The 23,703-nt window shown below is 41.5% G+C and overlaps 1 protein-coding gene across 5 annotated transcripts in view; it reads right to left on the minus strand.

The window, feature by feature from the left end:
• The window catches only part of ATXN1 (ataxin 1), a 356,661-nt gene that overhangs the window by 253,287 nt on the left and 79,671 nt on the right, over positions 1-23,703 (minus strand). For all 5 annotated transcript variants that reach the window (XM_064476223.1, XM_064476222.1, XM_064476225.1 and 2 more), the window contains one exon: positions 11,104-11,229. The gene's annotated coding sequence lies outside the window, so the exon portion shown is untranslated. The remainder of the gene's footprint in view (positions 1-11,103; positions 11,230-23,703) is intronic.

Genomic DNA, 23,703 nt, shown 5'->3' on the forward strand with positions numbered 1-23,703 from the left:
GCCAAAGAGGGAACGTGAAACTACCTGACAGGAGTCTGATTTTTGTCTTAGAAATATTATTTTCTTCAGTTACGAATGAGAAAAAAATTTCTTCTATAGCTTGTTTACCCATATTCTTACGGACCCAGTTTCTTAAATCAGAATGAGAATTGTAACTTATTGATGATTACTGTTACAATAAAGTACTGAAAATACTTTATCTTCACAAGAAAAGTATCTCTGAACCAGTGTTAAAAATTAAATTAAGAACCAGCCACAAAAGGACAAATACTGTATGACTCCGGGTATAAGTCGTACCCAAAATAGGCAAACTCACGCAAGTAGAAAGCAGAGTAGAGGTTACTAGGTGCGGGGGAGAGGGAGCAACAGGGAGTTAGTGTTTAATAGGTACAGAGTTTCTGTCTGGGAAGAAGAAAGAGCCCTGGAAGTGGACAGTGGTGACGGCTGCACAGTACCATGAATGCACCTAATGCCACTGAACTGTTGTACCCTGAAAATTGGCTAACGTGGCAAATTTTACGTTACATATACTCACTGCAATTAAAAAATATAGACATCAAACTTAGGGCACTTTCAAATCAAACTTAGGGCACTTTCAAAGTGAGGTGCCGGATTGATGGCAGGGTTCCTAAAAACAGAGTGCTGCTGGCTCTGACTCTCCCACGTGGGGATGGTCATGCAGGTGAGGGAAGGCGTGAGACCAAGGTGGATGCTCACCAAGGAACAGAGGCCACCATGTCCACAGCTGCAGGTGAGCTAAGCCTCTGAACGCCGGCACCAGCACAGGTGCCAAGTACCTACAAGGCCTGATTTAAATGCACTAAACTGGTAGTTTGGAGACTCTTACTGCAGATCAATTTCATAGAGCAGATGACTGCTCCAAAATTTGTCATGTTAATAAATTTGGGTTGAATTTACATACTATGTGCTTGTAGGGTCACTGGCCATGACCTTGGATGGCTGGAGTTGAACTTCCCCTTTCACTCAATGTCATTCCAAATTCCAGGCAGCGTTTGGAAGCTCGCGCTGCTCTGTGCCAGTTGCTAAGCATTTTTTAGTATAATAACTTTGGTTTCAATCAGATGGAAGAAGCAAAAGATCTCAGGTTCTTGCAATAGGAGTTCTTGCACTCACTCCTAAACTCTATTTTACTATGAAGAGCAGGTTCACTCTGCAGGCCTACCCAACACATGACCCCAGGCTCTTACACAGCTGGCCAATTTGATAGGCTCCTAGAAATGGCCACCTGCCAGCAGGGTCGTTGAGAAGGATGCTGGTCCTGAGAACAGTTGAAAGGAATTTCTTTCCCATCAACCTCCACAAATTAGATCAGGTCCTTCCAGGGCCTGAGTTTCTCTGAAAGCAGCAGAGTGCTAGTCAAGTGGCCTTAAACCAGTGGAACAACCCTAGTGGAGACTGGAAATCAGAAGTGGTTCAACAGAGGTCAGGGCTGACCCCAGAGGACAGGCAAGGGGTCAGGGATTCCAGGGTCTGAATCCAAGCTTTTTTCCTGTAAGCCGTGTGCTATTCATCAGCACCAATTACCTCATCCATTATAGTAACATGCAGTCTGAATGGAAAAGTCATACTCAGTATCTTTACATTTTTTATGAGGATCAAATGAGATGAAACATGTACAGGCACAAAGAAGCCCCCTCCTCCCGAGGAGGCTTTTGAAAAGAGACCCCACCAGTGTTTGTGGAGCATTCACCCTGCTGAAGCAACAGCGCCATTCCCTGTGGGAAACAAGGCGGGTGTAAGACGTGTCTTTAATTTGGGGGAACTTTTAGAGTCTAATAGCAGATAAGTAAATTACTGCTAAGTCTGATCGTGACCCTCTTCCATTCCAAAACCTTCAATGGCTCTCCACCACTTAAGAAAAAAATTCCAACCCTTCACATGGGGTTAATTCAACTGTTCACCTGTGAAATGGGGATGACTGTTGCACGGAGTTGCGATCAAGGCTAATTTACATAAAGCACTGATCCCGGAAATCTGGTGTAAGGTGGCTATTCAATTAGTAATCCACATTAACTATCATCATCATCACCCTCATGATTAAATCAGCCTCTTCCCTCCTAATCTCATCATTCCACTTCACACACCTCACACTGGACCTCCAGCTGTCGTCCCCAGGTTCCTCCCGCACACACGGCCCCCTCCCTCCTCACCTCTGTCACTCGCCGTCCTGTCCGGAACCCCTTGCTCCCATCTCTGCCAGGATCGGAGCCAAGCTTCCACGTCTAGCCCAAAACACCTCCTCGGTGTCCTCATTGCTCCCTCACTAGACCCAACCCCTCACTCCTTCGTGTTCCCACAGCATTTCCTCACCCTTCCCTGAGTATAAATTCATAAACTCAGTTTGAAGGGAAGCAAAGGCTGGAGGAATGTTATTACAAACTCAGGGACCGTCTAGCTGAATACCATGAAAGTGGCACGCTCATAACAGCTGACGTTTTACGGAAGCTTTCTGTGCATCAACTCATTTAGTTCTCACGACTCTGCTAGACGCTGCTCTATTTTCCTACATCATGGATGGATAAACCAAGACCCAGAGAGGTTAAGTAACTTGCTCAACATTACACAGCCAATGGGGATGCTTTGTATTCTAATCCAGAAGTTTGCCTCAAGAACATATGCTCTTAAACTGCATTTTATTGCTTCCCAACAGCATTGTAACAATTTATTATGCACTATTAAAAAACTCTATGGTGACCGTGATCGGCTCTCTCAGGGCTACATTTTAAACCTTAAGAGCCATCAGGGTATCCTGTTCTGGGTTTAGATCCTGAAAGTCTCGGCAAGAGTGTTCTTCTCCTTTGCAGCCTCCTTAATATAGGTGACTACAGCTTACAGACACATCCGCTTGTGCTAAACAACGCTAAACAACCCGACGAAGGCCACAGCCACTGCACCGCCACGTGGACCCTATACGCGGTCTGCAGAGGGCAGCTCAACACAAGCACCTGCCACACCAGGGGGCCCCTGAAGCTGCGCTGGAGTTTTCCTCTCTGGGGATTTAGGGTGCTCTGGAGTACCGGCTCTCACAAAACAGCAACTGGGCCGTCAGTGCCTCCTGGTAAATGCGCTGCAGCAGTCACCGGGAAAGGCTGCAGCCCCCTGGACCGTGCACCAGAGAATAAACAACAGGGGACGGCGAGTCTGCATTCACCCACCTAAGTCATGGTCTGTTTCTCTACAAATCTTCTAGACAGCCAAAAGGTCAGGCTTGGACATGAATGTGACACTCAGGACAGAAAAAGAAGAAAACTCAGCAAAGGTTCCTCACTGTGCTAACCAGACAAAGATCAGCTTACATGAAATGCTGAGAAGTGATGTGGTATTTAAACATTTCGTCAGTAGTCAATGTTGCTGACTGATCAGTTTCTTAATTTGGTCATCTAACGATGGCTCGACTTTTGGCATAATTTTATAGGCAAGAAAACTGGAAGTTGGGTAAGAATATCATGCAAAAAAACTAGCAAACTGCAAGTTGAAATTCTCTATTCCCAACTTAGTGAACATCAATAGGAAAATGTAATATGTATCATAAAATAATATATAGTATTAAACAATCTTTCCCTGATGTCAAAATATTGTTGAAAAAGATGTGTGACATGCCTCGTGCATTCATCTCCATCAAATCCCATTCTGAATTCCTTGCTAACAAGTGCAAACATTGACTTTTTAGTGGCATTTTTAACATGTGATATTAAAAAAAATCCTACTCCTCCCTTTGAAAAGGAACTTCCGAGGATGCCAAATTAATTTTGAAGATGCCTTTTCATTTTATTTCAGCCAAGATATTTTTTCTCCTTTGATATTTTACCCAAGTAGAATTCTTAGAAATGGGGAAAAAAAATAGTAACAAGTGTATTTCCAGAGTAGAATAGCCTTTCAGAATTGAAAATGTTACATTAATCCTTTCCTGTTATCCAGTCTTGGCTTTTTAAATTCCCTTAAGAAGAAAATACCACACATTCATATTATGTTGCCAGCACTGGATGTGTTATTTCTTTGGATTTCTGATTTGGCCGATAAGAATTTTCATGACATGAAACAGTTAAATAAGCAATTTCTAGTGACTTCACAAATACGATCCTCCCTGATGTGGGAATTTTCAATCAAAATCCACTCTAGTAGTTGAGTGAAAACAGTATGACACTGAATCTAACTACTTTTGTAAAAACTGTTTAACCCCAAACAACAACTTTTTGTAAGTTTACAAGGTAATGAGCACTGAGCTTCTCCGAAAAATGTTAAAAAAAAAAAACTCATGCAAAGGATTCCTTGTATATTTAGAAATGAATTCCTTCATTTCTTCTTACCTTCCATGAATATTTATTAACCTATATTATGTATAGGAATGGGCTTAATACTTGGAATACAAGGTTTAAAATAAGCCAGGGTCCACTCTCAGGAGCCGCCCACAGAGAGCGCTCCAGAAACGAAGAACTGCAGTGCCCGGCAGAGGGAGAGGGGACATTGCCAGCAGGCCCTGGTGAGTGAAGAGGTCACTGGGCAGAGAAGCAGCATTTCATGCAGGGGGACCCACATGAAGAAAGGCATGATTATTAAATACGTAGTATGTTTAGAACAGAAAGAAGTACTGTGTGGGGAGATAGGAGGGACAGCAGATGAGATGTGACCTGTAAGCTGATAATGAATTCCTAGAGGGTCTTAAAAAATCACACAACAAAATTCAAATTTTATCTTCTAGGGAAGGAAAAGCTAACAAAATCTTTTAAATTCTGCCTTTCACATCATCATATTCATTCATTACTAAGGTAAATACTAAAAGTATAATTTTTCAAGAAAAAAATACTAATCACCCTCATGCAACAAACATCTTCATTTTTGCTTTATTTACTTCTAGTCTTTGTTGACAGACACTTGTTTCCCTCACTACTTTGTAAGCAATGTGTTTACAATTTTCAAGTATTTTACACTTAACACTATTCGTTTTTCCATACTTTGCCATACTTCTACATACTGTCAACAGTTTTCAGGAATAGAATAATTCAATCAGACCCTTTCTTTAAGAAGGTGAGTCTCAAAATAGTAGGATGGACAGAATACAGAAAGGAAACACTTAAGGCAAGCACGCCCTTTTGGAAGTGGCTGCAATGGTCCAGGGCAATGATGCTAGTGAAAGAGAACAAAGGCAAGGAGACAGAGAGGCGTGGGTAGACGGTAACATATCTGAGAGACGAAACTGCAGCGTGTGGTCAAGGGACGAAGTACAGGAAGAGGGGACGATGTTGAGGGCCAATGACTGGCTGGTTCTTGACCCCATTTCTCTCAATAAGGAACCCATAATGGGAGACAGGAGAGTGACAGGTGCAGGTTTAGACTCAAGTTGAAGATACCTTTGAACATTCACATTGGAGCCATCAGGGAGGAAGCTGGAAGCCAACGACCTCAAACTCCAAAGAGAAAGAGAGAGCTACGTTAGTCATTAGGGAGGAGCTGGTAGTGATGCCACGAGGCGAGGGTGCCTTCAGGGAGAGAGTGTGCAGGAACCAACTCGGGTGAGTTTCAGTTTTCACTCCAACAGCGTGCAGATGTGGCAGTTTCATTCTAACTTCTTTTGATGCCGGGCAAACACCTCCCTTCAAAGCACTCAAACTGTCACCGAGGAAGGGTACCTTCCAAGTAAATCAACATCTGTTTTGACGATGCCTATTAGAAGACAATTCACTGGGTTTCCTGAGCCGGTGTGGCTTCGCTCACAGCTCTACCAAACCACACAGCTGCTCTGAAGGACGGAGGTAACCATAAGCCTGCGATAACATCAGGAGAAGAGCGAGTTATAACACATTTCACTGAAGGCAGGCCTGGGACTGCTGTGCAGAACATCGGCTTAGGGACGTGAAGGGTAACTAACTCCTCTAAGCTCGAAAGCATTTAAGAGCTTTCCAATGATGGACTTCAAGGAGGGTACCGGGCTGGCTCCCCTCTTCCGTCTGCCTTCCAAAAGCAGGGCCCATGATTCAGATGGCCCTTTGGAAACCCTGCAATCCTCGAAACCGTGCAATCCTCAAGACTGCCTCACGGTAAATAACACAAGTGACATAGTTTCTAACTAGACAAATGCCTTTTTTAAAACCAGTTTTTCTCTTTTGCAGCCCTGGATGGTGACCTGTCAGGAGCTACCCCAGGCAGCACTGAAGACCTCCAAAACAGCAACACCAGCGTCTCGTATTTCACTAAAGTCATGTGCTTTACTGTTTCTTTCATTTTCTCCCTAGTTATTCTTCCACCTTAGAGCCTTGAGCAAAGGCTCAAAGATACTTACATCAACTACATCTGGAAGAAGCTAAGCAGAGGAAAATCTAGTCAGGTCTCCACAAAGCACGTATTAGAAAGCCTCTTTTGCCCTTAATAGTGCCTTGAGAATCTTGCTTTTTTTTTTTTTTTCCTTCCCTTCACTGATAATCTGAGAAAAAGCCCAGTCCCAGTTCACTCTGTGACACTTTCCTGCTTACCAAGCCTCCGGGAGTCAAAATGAGATGGAGACCCAGAGGAAGATAGTTCCCTGTCACTGTGCTTGAATGTTGTCTGTTAACACAAACTTAACTCAGCTTTGGCACAGCTTTGCTAAACAGTGACAGAGCAAGAGTCAAAAAAGAAAAAAAAAGTTGTAAGAATGAAGCTGGAGGAATAACCCTCCCAGACTTCAGACAATACTACAGAGCTACAGTCATCAAAACAGCATGGTATTGGGCACAAAATCAGACCTATGGATCAATGGAACAGAACAGAGAGCCTAGAAATAAACCCACAGACCTACGGTCAATCTCCAACAAAGGAGGCAAGAATATACAATGGAGAAAAGACAGCCTCTTCAGCAAGTGGTGTTGGGAAAACTGGACAGCTGTGTGTAAATCAATGAAGTTAGAAAACCCCCTCACTCCAGACACAAAAATAAACTCAAAATAGCTTAAAGATTTAGACACTATAAATCTCCCAGAAGAAAACATAGGCAAAACATTCTCTGACATAAATCTTAGCAATGTTCTCCTAGGACAGTCTACCCAAGCTATAGAAATAAAAGAAGAAATAAACAAATGGGATCTAATTAAACTTTAAAGCTTTTTCACAGCAAAGGAAACTATAACTAAAAAGACAACCTACAGAATGGGGGAAAATATTTGCAAATGATATGACTGACAACTTCCAGAACATATAAACAGCTCATACAACTTAATAAAAAAAAAAAAACCCAATTCAAAAAATGGGCAGAAGACCTAAACAAGCAATTCTCCAATGAAGACATACAAATGGTCAATAGGCACATGAAAAAATGCTCAATATCACTAATTATCAGAGAAATGCAAGTCAAAACTACCATAAGGTACCACCTCACACCAGTCAGAATGGCCATCTTTCAAAAGTCCATGAATGCTAAATGCTGTGGAGAGGGTGTGGAGAAAAGGGAACCCTCCTACACTGTTGGTGCGGATGTAGTTTGGTGCAGCCATTATGGAAAACAGTAAGAAGATTCCTTTTAAAAAAATGAAAAATAAACTTACTATATGACCCAGTAATCCTACTCCTGGGCATATATCTGGAGGGAACTCTAATTCAAAGAGATACATGCACCCCAATGTTCATAGCAGCACAATTTACAACAGCTAAGACGTGGAAGCAACTTAAATGTCCATTGACAGATGACTGGATAAAGAAGTTGTGTATTTATACAATGGAATACTACTCAGTTATAAAAAAGAATAAAATAATGCCATTTGCAGCAACATGGATGGACCTGGAGATTGTCATTCTAAGTGAAATAAGCCAGAAAGAGAAAGAAAAATACTAGATGATATCACTTATATGTGGAATCTAACAAAAAAGACACAAATGAACTTATTTACAAAACAGCAACAGACTCACCAACATAAAACAAACTTATAATTATCAGCGGGGAAAGGGGGTGGGAAGGGATAAATTGGGAGTTTGAGATGTGCAGATACTAACTACTATATATAAAACAGATAAACAACAAGTTTCTACTGTATAGCACAGGGAACTATATAATGAAACTACAACGAAAAAGAACATGAAAAGGAATATAGGTATGTGTATGTATGACTGAAACATTATGTGGTACACTAGAAATTGACACATTGTAAACTGACTGTACATCAATAAAAAAAAGAAAAAATTTAAAAAGAAAAAAGTTGTGAAAAAAAAAAGGGCAGGGTTTAATGCATTTGGTAGTGGTTATCTTAACAGCTTATCAATTTCCTGATTACCTTTCTGGTGCCCTTATAGGCTGCCTGGGCCACGGTGAGGTCTTCTGCTTGGTTTCCAACTTGAACTAGCTGTCAGATGTTCTACTAGTTCTAAATCCACCAGCAGGGGCCTCCAGGAGTTGCACCAGAAGCAAACACCACCCTGCAAATCTCTTCTGGATCATCTAAGGCCAGGCTGGCCCTTGCCTGAGCAAGCGGAGGAGGGAAGGAGGGCGCCCAGCGTCACCATGGCCATCTGTGAACATCAGATTCAAATCCTGAATCTCCGCTGCCACTGTGGGTGCTTTGATGTGTGGCCACTGCAGCTTAACTTTATCCCTTCCAGCAAGGGGACTGCTCTCCTGCTACCCAAACTGACAACCTGCGAGCCCTGACAGCTGAAAGAAATACCACTCAAAAGGAATTGCCAAGGGCAGCAGGTGTGGCTTTGAGAGCCAAGGACAGAGCTGCGAAGTTCCTACAGCACTGCGCCCATCCTCAGATCCTTCTCCCGTTCGGTCACTCCGGTCCAGCTCCCCACAACTGCTGTTCCAGCTCTACTAGACTTGGTCAGGGCTTCTGCATTACTAGGGACAGTCAGAGTCAACGGTTAAAGGGAGAGAGACCTAAAAAGGTTTCCAAAGGAGCCTCTGACCTAGAAGAACACTTCACACATTTAGTCAAACAGGGGTTTCTCAGAGTTCAGAGAACACACTGATATCACATCCCCAAAAGGAAAGGTTGGGTGATTGAGGAGTGATTGCAGCCATCACTGCTGGATGCTGCCTAGATCAACAAGCCAATACTTCCTGGGCATCTACCATGCGCTCAGAGCTGGGCCCTCTGCTGCGGGGGAGGCAGCTTAGCGGAGGACGAAGAAGTAGCCTCAGGCAGTTGCTCACCAGCCTCAGTGCCCGAGAGCTAACTGTGGTGAGTTTCTCGGTCTTAACCTCCCCAGAAATTCTGATTCACTGAGCCTGGCGGTGCTGAATCTGCAACTGTGACACATCCCGGTGATCCTGGTGGAGGTGGTGCCAGAGCTAGACCACCTTTGGGAACCACTGGGCTGTGATCTGATTCCTGCCCTCAAGCAGTCTGCAACCCACAAAGCCACGCAAAGCCACAGAGGCTTTTTACGATCAGGCTCCACACGTTATAGGAGTTCCTAAGGAGAAGCCAGTCAGTGAAGTCCTGAGCATTCAGGGTAGACTTTGTGAATGTCAGCCCAGCTTGGTGGTCAGGCAGGACTTGGACAGAAAAAGCCAGCCCCATGCAATCATCTTAACCAAACCCCCGATTCAGCAGGACAGGGAGGCCACAGTGGGCAGCATAAATAAAGATGGATGCAGAAACTATCAGACCGCCCCCAAACAGGTAAAGAGGCTTCCCATGTTGAGTGCAGGGAGGAGACTGTCACCAGGAGAATCATAGAACTGGTGTTTCCAGATAACACCATGTTTGCATTTGCATTCTGCCGCATTCATGTGGTTTCCTGCACTTCATAATTTTAACATTTGTAAGAGAAAAAAAAATGCTGTTATGAAACCCAAATAATGCACCGCTCTGAGGCAGCCAGCTGCTAACAAGAGTGACATCTGAGCATCATTTCAAGTGTTCACAGCTCTGCTTCAAAACAGGGACATTTAGTAAGAAGGAGAAATAACAGATTCTGTTCAATGTAAAACAAAGTTAGGGTTCCACAGCATGAAAGAAAGGACTGGCAGAGAACCCAAACACAGGGACCGTGGACACAGAGAAGGAAGACGTGAGATCTGCAACAGAGATAATAGAGGACAGTAATTCAAAAGCAACCTATCTCGTTTATTCAAATACGATATTCATATAACACGGTGCCATGTTTTCTTTCATGCGGCAAGGGAAAAAGTGGTGAACAAGACAGTGCAAGGCCTGCTTGACCCAGGGGCTGGACCACAAGATCAGTGCCAGCACGAAGAAGGAAGCGTAGGTGCCTGCCCCTTCTCTCCACACCGGCTGGTCCAGTGAGCCCCCTGTGCCAGTGATGACTTGCCGAGGGCACACAATTCAATCGAGCAAGGATCAAAGGGTACACCTATTTAAGTAATTTCACAAGAGTGAACTGTGGAATTTAAAATCTACAAGCAACCTTGGACATCACCAAGGCATGCCCTGGCATTTTTACAGGTGACTCATTCCAGGAGGCTGGATAAGCTGTCCGAGGTCACCAAGATATGTGGGCAGAATAGAGCTTCCTCTGAGGACTGTTTCCAAGAAATACATTGAACGCGGCTGATAAAACCTTCCTTGGAAGTCCACGTCATTTTGGTGTCGAGTTTGGAATTTGTTTATTATTTATTTCTAGTGTTTGAATTCCATCCCCCCCAAATAAGACTGTCATTCTGGGCACTGTGTTTCGTTAAAAGGTTCTCGATAAACACTTGATGAACAGGATTTGAAACTCCCCCAGACCTCTCACCTTGCTCAGCCCCATACTTCATTTCTAGGGTAACAACTTGCCGTCAGATTGAATCTACCATCCCTTGTATGATTAATCCCTTGGACTCTCAACTAAAATAGGATATATGGAAGATAGAGTTGGTTTGCTGCTTGTGTGTTTAGTTGTCTGGGTCCCCCCTCCCCCACCTCTTTTGGTCTTTTCTAACCACAAATGCATTCTGCTCACATCGAATTATTCTGCAAATTTCAGAAATGAACACACCAAGTAAATTTAGTTGCTCTCTATACTTGAACAACGTTTTCTCAACATCCTGTTGCTTGGGTTGTAGAGAAATAGCCATGTGCTTGAGTAAGATGTCCCAGGACACCAAAGAAATGACGACTGATGAAATTTAAAGCTAACGAACGCCAAGAGCTTCCGATGACTTACCCGAGACCATTTGTGTTTCAGGACCATTCGTGCAGGCTGGGGTCTGCCCCTTCTCTCTTGCTCGTGGTCTGCAGCAGGATTATTTTTGAGGCCTCAGAATAAACTCTTTCATTTTGTTCCAGAATGCTGCAGTCAAACAAAACAAAATGCCAAGTCAGAATGAAAAATAAATGCCACTTCAAGCAGTTAGTTGATATTCAGGGGGAAATCCCCGGCCTTTCTCAGATGTATATTTTATAACCTCAAACAAGCATGTTAATTACCAGAACGATGTTATCACACAACAGATCTCCATATGGTGCCCTAAAATGCTGGAGAGGAGGAGGGAGGAAGGGAGAAAAAAGACAACAAAGCACCTGCTGGGACAGGCACTACCTCTGATGGTATGCCATATACCACTGGCCGTGTGCTTGCAAAATTTCAAATTGACTAACTGAAATAACTAACTAAAGGAGGATTCATTACGTTGAAATAGAGATACTACTGTGCAGTCATCATGAACAGAAAGTGGAGAAAGTTCTGTTTCAAGTTAAAATTCATCTGAATCTGCCCATTAAAGACTCAGACTGAATGAGCTAATGTTAATATTTTTAAATAAAGGGCTATCGGGATTGAACAGAAAAGGCAACATGTGGGAGAGAGGAAATTTTCCTTTTTGCACCACAAATAGGTAATTGGGTTTCTGTTCTGACTCGATGTATCTGGATAAAGACCTTCCCCACCCAAGTTGGAAAGTGGCGTTTACTTTACACACTGACCGTGAAATGAAGGGGTAAAATCTGTGTGCCTGACTTTACCCCACTCCAAGCAGCTGCGTGTGACAAGATCGCTCTGAGAAGTTCCCTTCTGCCTTGTGAGCCTCCAAGGCTCACTTGTCACAGGGTGTTGTTCTAGCTGCTTCTGCTGCTTAGTCAAATCCACCCCACTGTTTGTTCCTTGACAATGGCCATTTGAGAGCCTGGAAACGGTCTTCAAAAGATGTCTGCATCCTTTTTGAGCCCTTTCTGAGCTCTTCAGCATTGATTTTGAAAGCCCATTGGAAGGTTGTCACCCAGTTCCCTGACTACGGTGACTGCATCCTACTTGTAACTCTAAACCTTCCATGAATCTCCAAAGGTCCCGAGGCAATCGCCAAAGATTTTCTCATCAAATGACCCACTTGTAAGAGAGAGGATAGACTTTTTGTGCTTCACGAGGTTGCTGTGTGAATAATCAATTCCTTGAAAGCCTTCTGGGGCTATTCCTTTATAGAATACTCAATGTTTTTTAAAAGGACTTTTTTTTGTTGGGGGGGTGTATACTGGTTAAATTCATGTAGGCACTTAAAGATCTGGAAGAGGAGGTGAAAGCCACTCTTGGGTAATGTTTAAACAAGGGAGTTGAGTGTAAGGCCATTATATTTTCAGTCTGGCTGGAAGAGCAACTGTCTGAAAATGGCAAAGGCTTTTTTTTGATGCTATCAATACCCACTGAAAGTGGGGTTGTAACGATTTTATTAGTTTTCTGAGCAGTTTTCATGAAATGCAACTCAGCTCCCACTCAAATGTGTAACAGTAACATATTGATACAAATTAGCACAAGCCAGGAAGTTCAAAGCATGACAACTTGTCTTTTAGCTTACCGTTTTGGTAAAAACAGAATTTGGAGCGAGAAGGATTTAAGCGAGCCCACTCAGAGTTATTGGCTGGTATCAATCTTCCTTTACTAAAAATGAACTGTTGCTTTTCTCTTATTTGTTGCCAGCTTTATGTCTTGGTAGTTTAGAACTGGAGATGTCTTTGTCATCTAGTCTACAATTCTTCTGTAAATAAAGCTGCTGGCTCAGAGAGGTTGACAGACCTCTTAAAGTCACACAGCAAGTTACTCTGTGCTTTGACTAGACTGGGGATTAATCGCAAGGAATCTTAATGGACATAATGTCACTGAATGAAATGGAATGTGTTGGTCTGAAACGTTGACCAGCAGCACAATACTTTCTCATAGTACTCTTCCTCTCTTTTTCTGTTTTATTTTTGCCCCTAAAGAAAGAAATTAATTTCTGGATTATATTCTTGTCACCAAGTAGAGCAAAATTTTCTGGGAGAGGCAGAACGGCTCCATGATTAGCTCAGGACCCTTCACCAGCTACCAAAGCCAGGTGTCCAGAGGAGTAAGGCTTAGATTACTTGTAGAGGAGGGGGAAAAAAAAAACAAAACTCATCTAAGTGGCAAGATTTTCCATTCTTGTCTCTGTAGATGTGAATAAGGTGGAAGTGATTCACCTTGTGATTTATAGCTGACACTCAACTACACATAATGCAACAAGTATGAGACAATTTTTTACCAAAAGAAAACCATTGAAAATTCTACACACCTCCTTTTAAGCAAGACTTGCAATAGACGCCCCTCCTTCAGCAAACTTTTCAGCAGTGCTGCTAATCACCCAGAAAACAAACTGGCTTGAGTTTAATCTCCTTTGCCTGCCTGTTCTTGTTTGCCAGTTGAAGTTATAAATAGAGATAAGACCAAAAGTCCAGAAAGGAGAAAAGAATGCCAGAGGCTGAGAGCATTCACTGATATGCCTGAACACTGAAAGTCAGCTACATAAACAAGGATTTCACTCCAGATGATATCCTTGCAGAGTTTTAAAATTTGATAAGCATTTTTGTGACAATTTTCTGAATAGCTTTAAGCAGCTGCAGCATTGTACAGTATATCAACATAAGTTAAAAACAGTGGCCAAGAAGCCATGAAATTTTTTTTTAGTTTTAGTTTTGCAGCCAACTGGATTTTTACATTTAAGTCACAATCTCCTAAAAAAATAAATAAATAAATAAAAATGAAAACAAGGCAATATTCCTCGTGCTGTACAATATATCCTTGTAGCAAGGAATATAGCCAACATTTTATAATAAAGGAAGTATAACCTTCAAAAATTGCGAATCACTATATTGTACGCCTGTAACTTACATATCATACAGCAACTACACTTCAACAAAAGAAAAGTGTTCCTCTTAAAAAAAATAATAAAAACAATCTCCTGAGTAGAATTAGTTCCTTACCTATCAAATAAAAGAACATAAGTAAATCCTCTCCATAATTAATTCCCAATGATAATTCAAGCTGTTCTTACACAATTTGAGCATACCATATCAAATAAAATCTCTACAAACACAATTACATCTTATATGATCTATTAGGTACTTCTTTATCCTAACTCCAACGAGACACAGATTGCATAGAAAGAGAGTAATGGGTTCATGGTGGAATCTCACCTCAGTGGGGGTTGGGAGTCACAGAGAAGTTCATCACTTGCCCAACACCGCACGTATGTGACAGAGGAAGGAAGCAAACTTCAGGTCATCTGACTCCAGAGCTTCAGCTCGTAATGACTGCATGTCAAGACCCCACCAGAAATTGACACAACATTGTAAACTGACTGTACTTCAATTTTTAAAATGAGGAAAGAAAAGACCCCTCTAGAATAACTTAATTCTCCTACTTTGGATGTGAAGACCTGCAATGTGACTTGCTACTGCAAAAAGTCTTGGCATCCCATAGTTTACACAAGCAATATTCAATGCATATGCATTTACACCAAACGTCTCAACCTGCCTCATGGCTCTCGAATTCTTTAATTTCCAATATCCCAAATATACTACAATCTGTACTCAACTGTCCAAGATGGAAAGGCAGTCTCTTGCTGTTGGAATCGTGATCTTGGACTGGTTAATGTGAGTCTGGTTAAACTGGCTGATTTTAGTATCAGAGAATTTCCAGCACAGTTTGCAAAAGCCCTAATATATTTCTATAGACCAAATGTCATCCTTTTGCACAGAGAGTTCTCCCTAAATCTATTTACTAAATAGTAAGGAAAAGAACAAGATACTGAATAAGAGAGCCACAGTAAATTCTGCTTGAATTTTTTTAAATAATAAGGGAAAATCAATTTTCAGTTGGCAAGAGAAAGTCACTAAGGATTCCAACAATATTAAAGTTCTTAAGTAGGAGCTGGCAAGACCAAAATATAAAAATCAAAAGCTCTTGCATTGTATAAATTACAATGGCTGTTGTTTCTTTAATTATTATAACAAATTAAGACTTTTCCATTCTTTCCCTGACGCAGACACGTGAACTACAGAAAGGGGAAGAAATGACCTCGGCATTTCTACCTCAACACAAATTTAGAACGCCATTGTTGTCAGAAAGGACCGCTGCTGGTTAATGCATCGTTCTTGTTTTTTAGAAAGGAAATGTCCCTCAAGTAGCCAGAAACATGGTCCCCATCCACACTGTGGAGTCCTTTTGTTTTAACTGTTCGTACTGTGCCCACAACCAATGGAAGCCAAAGAACTGGAAAGAAAGACTCATAAAAAGAAATACAACAAAACCTACTGCCATTTATAAATCTTTCTGTTACAAACAGCGACTGTGTTTTATAAAGGCATATGATCATCACCAAAGGTAGCTTTCGCCGTTTAAAAATACCAAACGGTAGTAACAGCTGCAAAGCTAGGCTGCTGGGACTTAACCTGTAATTTGGACAATTGGTGTGGGGATGACATTACTTTGTCTTACGACGCAAGAGGAAGACTCTACTCATGAACACGCAAAAATGTCTAAAATAGAGTTTTAAGACATGGGAGTTTGGAAACGGAAGTTTAAAACAGCCTTAAAGATTATAAGCAAAGTAGTTTAATACGATGAAGTCTTTAAAAAGAGAGGCAATCAGATGAGGTGGTAAACTTTCCTGGGCCTTCCTCCGAATAAAGTAAGAATTTGAATGAAAGTACCTAATAAAAGCCACTTTTTATTTTTGAAAAACGAGGAGAGGGTAACATATATTATATATTAGCCAGTGTATTTAATAGGTTGATCGATTCCATTGTAAACATTTTGTTATCCTAAAAAAAAAAAAAAAAAAAAAGGAGAAAAAAAGGTTGGAACAAATTTGGGAAACACTTTTGAGGGACTCTGGTGATTACTATGTATTATAAATCTCTAAAAGGGGGAAAAAAAAGCATGCATCTCGGCCCAAAATATATTTGACCACAGGACACTTTTCCCAGAAGAAATAATAATCAGTAGACATGCACTGACCAGAATACAGCCTGGTAAACTACACACTAGGCCACTGGTTCTTAAAGTTTTTGGTCTCAAGTCCCCTTCATACCCCTAAAATGTCTTGAGGACTCCAAAGTGCTTTTAATTACATAGATGATACTTAACCATATTTATTGCATTAGAAATTAAAACTGAATTTTAAAATATGTATTAATTCATTTAGTTTGAAGAATAATATACTCATCATGTTACATAAAACAGCGTATCTTTATGAAAAATAACCATATTTTTCAAAACAAAAAAGTCAGTGAGAAGAGTGACACTGATTTAAATTTCTGCAAATCCCTCTAATGTCTGGCTTAATAGAAAATTTTCAGATGTGCCTCTGAATTCAGTTTGCTGTGATGTGCTGTTTGGTGGAGGCAGAGGGAGAAAAATCTGGCCTTCATTTTCAGCTAACTGCGGATGCCTTCCTTCATGTTATACCGAAACCTGACAAGTGCTAGTTTCTTCAAGGGTAGGAGCACGGCGGAATCTGAAACTTATCAATGAGCTCTTTGGACTCTGCTGGATTACAATTCACTGGTTTGTCTTGCATTTTGGCTGGTTCACTTCCCGGGCCTGATTCTGCCACACCATGCACGGGTCACTGGCAGACAGTATTAGTTCAAGGACTTGTACAGATTTTCCAAATGTTCATTATACAGCAACATCCCACATCGTGGAGCCTCTGAAAAAACCCACCATACACTCCTGAGAGAATGGCAATAGTCCTAGTCCCAGTATAAAAATAGTTTTGACCTTGCAGGACCCCACCCACCCACCCAAAAAGGTCTTGGAGGGTCTCATAGTGAGAAGTGCTGACGATGCAGACCCTCTGACCTCTACAGATCCCTCCCAGAAGCAAGCACACAGAACTTTCATCCCTTCTCGCCTGTGGTTTCTGTAAGTCTGCACAAGGCCTGGTAACCTAGGCTGCCATGAGGGGCAGTGGGACACGGTTAGCTGTGAAGAAAGCATTTGGTTACCTGGATTCTGCCAGGTAGAATCTGTGAAAGGTGCACATTTTAGGCATCTTTGGCAAACACTTTCTTCCACTTTAGGCCTTAATAATCTGGGAAGGATTTAACTGAAGACAATGAGCTTTTTAAGTATCTGGAAAGATTCTCAAGGGCCTGTTTTGTGAAATCAGTTAATGAGGTAACTATGTAGTTATAAACCATTACCTATTTAAGAACGTAAAAAAAAAAAACCTACTGAACAACATTGCTTATCTTTGTGTGTCAATGTACACATGTAATAATAATAATAATAATAGTTAATATTTTGTGTGAAGCCTTCAAATGACACTATCTCTTTAAGCCTTACAACCATCCTAGATGGCAGACACTTTCCTTTGTCTAATGAAAGAAGAAATGGAGGTAGACTGGGCTAAGCAGCGTACTCCAGGGGCGGAGGGACTAAGGGACAGATTCAGGACGCTAAGTTCTAGCCGTCGGACACCAAAGGTTCACCTCCTCCCCGTGTTGCCTCCTTTCCAATTAACCGTTGACTGGACTTCAGTAGTCCAGATTCTTCCTCTGGTGGTTATTCCCCCGAATCATGAAATCCCCTCAAAACTTTCTTGTTGCAAAGTGAGTTGGTGCTCAGTGAACTGGTGCAGAGCCCACCCCAATAAATGTACCGAGCAGAAAGAAAGATGCTTTTGCCTCCCAAAGAAGAATGGCTCTCCCGTGGAAAAGGAGGTCTCACTCAAAAGCCACATACACAGGATGCTGTGAAGTCCAGTCTTTTGATGCTCAAAAGATCACAAGGATGGAGCACTGGTAATGGCGCTCTGTAGACAAAACCCAAGGTGCCCTCAGCTCTGATTCCCCCTTTATCCCTCTGGAAGCACATTTATTAAACAAGGGCAATGAAATGCCTGCCATCGCTAAGGCACCACAGTAAGGCAAGGGGGTAGTATGCTCCTTTCCAAGTGCTCTCTAAACCCTTAGCTCCTCTGAGTCACTAGACCCCTAGGTCTACTATTTCTCTTACATCGATGGCTTTTCTTCTGCTAACCAAGAGTCATTAAAAACATACTGAACACCTTTCTAGATTAGAATGAATCATTCTCCAATGTCCAGCTCAAGACATCACTCCTTCCAGAACTAGTCAAGCTCTCCCCTCCCTCCAAGTGCCTCTGGCAGGGACCCCGCCGCCCCAATCCATGTGGGACTCCTTGTGCACGACCTGACAGCAGGTGATGTCACTTCATCTGTGTGAGTCGCGTCCCTGATAACTATTAGTAGATGGCGAGTGAGCTCAAGACCTTCTGGAGAACCTCTCACAACCCTTCCCACAGTGCTGAACACAAAATCTCGTTTTAGCTTCTATTTTTCTCCAACTGGGTAAACATGGAAGCACACAGGAATGTATTTTTATGTCAATTTTATTTTTGAACATCTTTCTCTTCACTCCCAAGATTACACAAAATTAGCAGTGTGATTCAGTCAGAAGTTTTAGATATTTTGAAAGAGAGTAACAGTCTATGCTACAACCAGTGATATTCACTGAGCCCGTTTATCTGCGACACTCTCAGAGCAGAGAAACTTAACTCCATCCTAACGTGAACTGATTTTAGAAGAAAGTAGGATAGTATATACTAACTTTTGGCAAAAAAAAAAAAAAAGGTGGATTTGGGGTACAACCCAGAAAGCCATCCATCAAGTCCTGTGTTTTCTAAATGTTCAGCCATTGTTAACGACGTCCACTACCTGCAGTCCCATGTCTGTACATCTCTTGTTTTCAGTATGAATGCCACAAACTGTCATGGAGCTTTTTAATGAATATTAAAAAGTCTGCGGACTGAGGCTACAGGATACAGAAGAATCCAGCTCATTCTCTTGGCATGATAATTAACTTTTTAAAATTGTGCTAAATACTTGGTATAAAATGATAAAATCTAGTACCAAGTGGTAACAACAATCCTTCAACACTATGTCAAACTCATGAGGCATTTCATTCTTCTCCAAAACTCCCCTCTCTCTCAGACAAACCAAGTAAATTCAAGCTTTGTGTATTTGCAAGCTACACGGTTAGGAGCAGACCTGTTTTGTTTTGTTTTGTTTTGTTTTTTTACCATGCCAAACTTCTGTACAGAAGTTAAGAAAGGAAAGCCACTGTAATGGCTCACATCTAATTACGATGACAGACTACCTAACTTAAATATTGGATTCCCATTTGTAAGCTCCATCACTGGATTTTAATTTTGAAAATGAAAGGCCATGAAAATTTTGGCCTTCCTCTGCAACCAAACAGCCTGACTTTAACCTTCTTTGCATATATCATTCTCGGTGGAAATTTTTGAACAACCACAAAGGTGGGGGCAAAAGGGTGTGTCACATACTGACTTCTTAGTCATATTTCCTGATGTTGCCATTTTCGTATATTTAAAATATTTACTTATGGTGACATTTAAGTAATTATAGTTTATGAAGCACTGTTCTCTTCTCCTCTCCTGGTAGAACCCCCTCAGTGGGCTGTAGCACAAATGGAAGTTCTCTGAATCAGGCATGCCTTAGCAAAGGGCTGATGCTTGTACTGGTGAACACCAAACTTCTCCCACTGCTCTTAAAATCTGAAGTGAGTAATCTAGGTTGGTAAAATTAGACTGCCTTTCACGTTAAATACCGGGACAGCTCTAGACTAACAGTTCTTTTGCCTCCACATTTACATCAGCAGTGCCCATACACCCCTGTTCTCACTCCTGAGCACCCGACACCCCAGACGCCCCAAGACAGGCTGAAGGAGCCATTAGCTATGGTCTGCAATGAAGAAGGGGTGAGCTGAAGGGTCATCATGGAAAGCAGGGAAGCAATATTGGGTGACAGAAGGGACTCTGGGTCCCATCACTTTTATGGATCCACAAAGCCTACTCTTGGTACCCCGACATCACTGAGTTGCCCAAACTGGAAGCACCAGAATCCACACCTCTGCTTTCCCCTGACTCCTCACGGGAACTGTACCAAATTCTAACCATTCTACTCCCTGGTGATACTACTTGAATCCTTCCCTTTCTGTCCCTCCAGCATCTCTGCCTCTGCTCACATCCACCTCTCCTGCCCTCCCACCCAGATTCCCCATCGCTCTCGTGGTCCTCTAGTCAACTTTCCAGATGGTCACCAAAGCTGCTTCTGGAAAATGCAGGCCTTATGGCTGTCCTCCCCAAACCAAAAACGAAAGGCAACTACACTACACTCTTCAAACACAGGGAACTATATTCAATTTCTTGTCATAACATATAATGAAAAGGAATCTGAAAAGAAAAAAAATGTATGTATATGTATAACTGAATCACTTTGCTATATACCCGAAACTAACACTGTAAATCAACTACACTTCAATAAAAAAACTAAAGAAAAAAAAAAAACCCCAAACCACCTGTCACTGAAGAGAAAGGGGAATGCGATAAATACAGCAATAGAACACACTCTGAGGTCCCCACCGCCCTTCCCCTTTTGTTGTGACAGGGCAAGAAAGAAGCGATCTAAAGGAAATAGACATGGAGAATACACAAAGGGCCAAGAACCAACATTTCAGTCACAGATTTCTTTCTGGGTTTACTTGGCTCAACTGTATTTTGGGTCTTAAAAAAAAAAAAACAAAAACTCAACTTGACTTTTAATCATTAAAAATAATCCTAGAAGCATATCCTGTTATGCATTGTCAAGTTGCATTGATGCATTTCATTACTTCTTAAAAGGCTACACATTAAAAACACTACTAGAAGTCAAGCTAAAGAAAATAAAATGATTTGCGATATTTTTTTAAAGCAGTTACTGAAACAGAAACAAATGTTATTTTTAATCTCTGGCTCACTGTAAACTGACAAGATATGAATATGAATTTTACCAAGTGATGTATAATAACTGCTTCCACTCGCCACAGCCGCATGCCAACAACTCAATGTTATAGTTCATTGGGATGTGACATGTGGAACATGTCATCTACATAACAAACCCTCCTCATTACAGTAGACTTACTCTAGCGAGTTTCTGATACTGTGACTCATTAACATAAAAAAGCTTAGTAAACAGCTATTCTCAAATTTGATTCTTAAAAAGTCATTGTGAAAGTTTTCCCTTTCTAAACTAGTGAGAAACAGTATCTGAAAAGTTGTAAGATGAGGCCGTAATTGTCTAAACGGTAGTCAGTTCACCAACATACGTATGGAATATGTGCTTTAAAAAGAAATTCTGCCAGGTGCTTGGCTGTGGTACAAAGTATGTGATCGAATGGATCGTGCCCGCGGGACACTCATCCTCCATCTGGGGAGAGAGCATGTATACAAAGGGCACAACCTCTTTGCAATAAAGTAAGAGAATAAGAGAAGAGCTTTGGAACTTCAGAAAATGAAAACCATTTTGCGCAGAAGCGGGTATCAGGAAAGATGCCATAGCAGAGGTGGGCCTTAAAGACTAGATGGATAGGAATTCTGAACTCTTTAAGTGTCTGTTCCTACAATGAAAGTCCCAGAAAAAGCACAAACTAATCATTTTGTTTCTAGAGTGAACGTTTATTGAGCGACTATTATGTATGAAGAAATTCATAAATGTTATCTCTATGCCTCCAAACAAGCCTATAATGACAGCTTGGTTATATCTGATTTACAAAGGACTCAGAAAGTCACTGACACTCCCAAGAGTCATTAGTTCTTGCTGAACATTAGTAAGCCAAAATTGTATTTATCCCAACACAACAATTCATCACGCAGAGAAGATGACAGTCTTAACAAGAACAACCAAGGGTCAAAATCACTATATACTTTGAATATAAATATGGGTTGATATAATAAGGATTCTATCTAGTATTCCAAAAGCAAATCGCAGTCCCCCAAATGTCACTGAAATGACAAGAATGTCAAGAACTTAATACACTCAATATACTTATTTATTCTGTTCTCTAACATCAGTATTATGCAATGGTTTCATTTTACACTCAATTATTAAAATGTGTATTTGTTTTAAAATCATTATTCACACTTTGTTTCTCAAACTGTGACCCAATAACCTTTGATGTTAAATGTATCACAGGAGAGTAATCATTAAAAATAAAAACCCAGGGCCCCACCCCTAGTCCACTTAGCCAGGCTCTTAGGGCTCAGGAATCTGAATTTTCAGCAAGCCTTCCCTTTTCCCCCAAAGTGAGTATTCATCGCACATTCAAGTTTTCAAATTCTTTGTCTGAAGTTTCCTCCACTACCTGTTTCCCTCTTGGTTTCTCTTCCATTGGCATGTCTTTACCAATTTAAACAATGACTTTCAACATCATCCAAACGTTAGTCACGTTACTCTAACTGAAAGAAAAGTTGCTTTTGAAAACACTGAAATTATACTACTGAAAAGAGGACTGTTTCAAACCATTTTTATAAACCGTTTTCTACGTCTAGCTCGAGTCAGCAAAATGTAGCACTGGGAAATGCTCTGGGTTCTACGTAGGCGGAGTAATGCCCCCCACCCCCAAAGATGTCCCCATCTGAATCCCCACAACTAGTAAATGTTACCTTCCATGGAAAGAGGGATTTCACGGATGTGAGTCAACTAAGAACCTTGAGATGAGGACGGTATCCTAGATTAGACAAGGGGGCCCAATGTAACCAAAGGGTCCTGAAGAGTGGAAGAGGCTAGCAGAAGAGGAAAGTCAAGGGAGATGTGACTACAGGGAAAAAGGTACAGGGAGATGCAGTGTTGCTGGTTTTGAAGATGGAGGAAAGGTGACCACAAGCCAAGGAACACAAAGTGGCCTCTAGAAACTGGAAAAGGCACTGATGTGGATTCTCCCTGCTGACACCTTGGTTTCAGCCTAGTGAGACCTGTGTTGATGTCTGACCTACAGAACTGGGAGATAATAAGTGTGTGTTGTTTCAAGCCACCAAGTTTGCGGTCCATTAGTTACAGAAGCCCGAGAAACTAATACAGGTTCTTTGAAGAAAAGAAAATAAACAGGTTACCTATAACACAAAGACGGCGGCCCAGGGGCCCACATCCTTTTCAGCCTCCCCGAGCACATAAAGACAGAATCCCAAAGGTGCCTTTGGGCACAAATGAGATGTGGCCCAGACAGCTTCCAACAACATGGCCACTTCTTTTATCCACCTCTCTCCTGATCCTGCTCTTCACGCTCAGTGTTTCTATGTTATTTGTTGTAATTTCTCCATTTTCCTTTCTTATTTGCTTATTTGTGCTCTTTTTTCTTCTTTGTGAGTTTGGCCAGAGGTTTGTCGATTTTATTTACTCTTTCAAAAAACCAGCTTTTGGTTTGATTGATTTTTTTCTATTGTTTTTTTAATCTCTATTTTATTTATTTCCTCTCTGATCTTTTATTTGCACTCAGATCTCTAGCTTATCTGCTCACTTTCCACCAAGACAGACTGGTTTACCACCTTGGAAACTACAAAAAGGAGAGGGTCTAAGTCAGGGTTTCTCCACTCCAGTACTATTGACATTTGGGCCCAGATAATCCTTTAGTTGTGGGCTCTGTTCTGTGCGTTGTAGGGTTTGTAGGGTACTCAGC

The sequence above is a fragment of the Camelus dromedarius genome, chromosome 19, assembly GCF_036321535.1.
Source record: "Camelus dromedarius isolate mCamDro1 chromosome 19, mCamDro1.pat, whole genome shotgun sequence".
NCBI classification, from domain to species: domain Eukaryota; kingdom Metazoa; phylum Chordata; class Mammalia; order Artiodactyla; family Camelidae; genus Camelus; species Camelus dromedarius.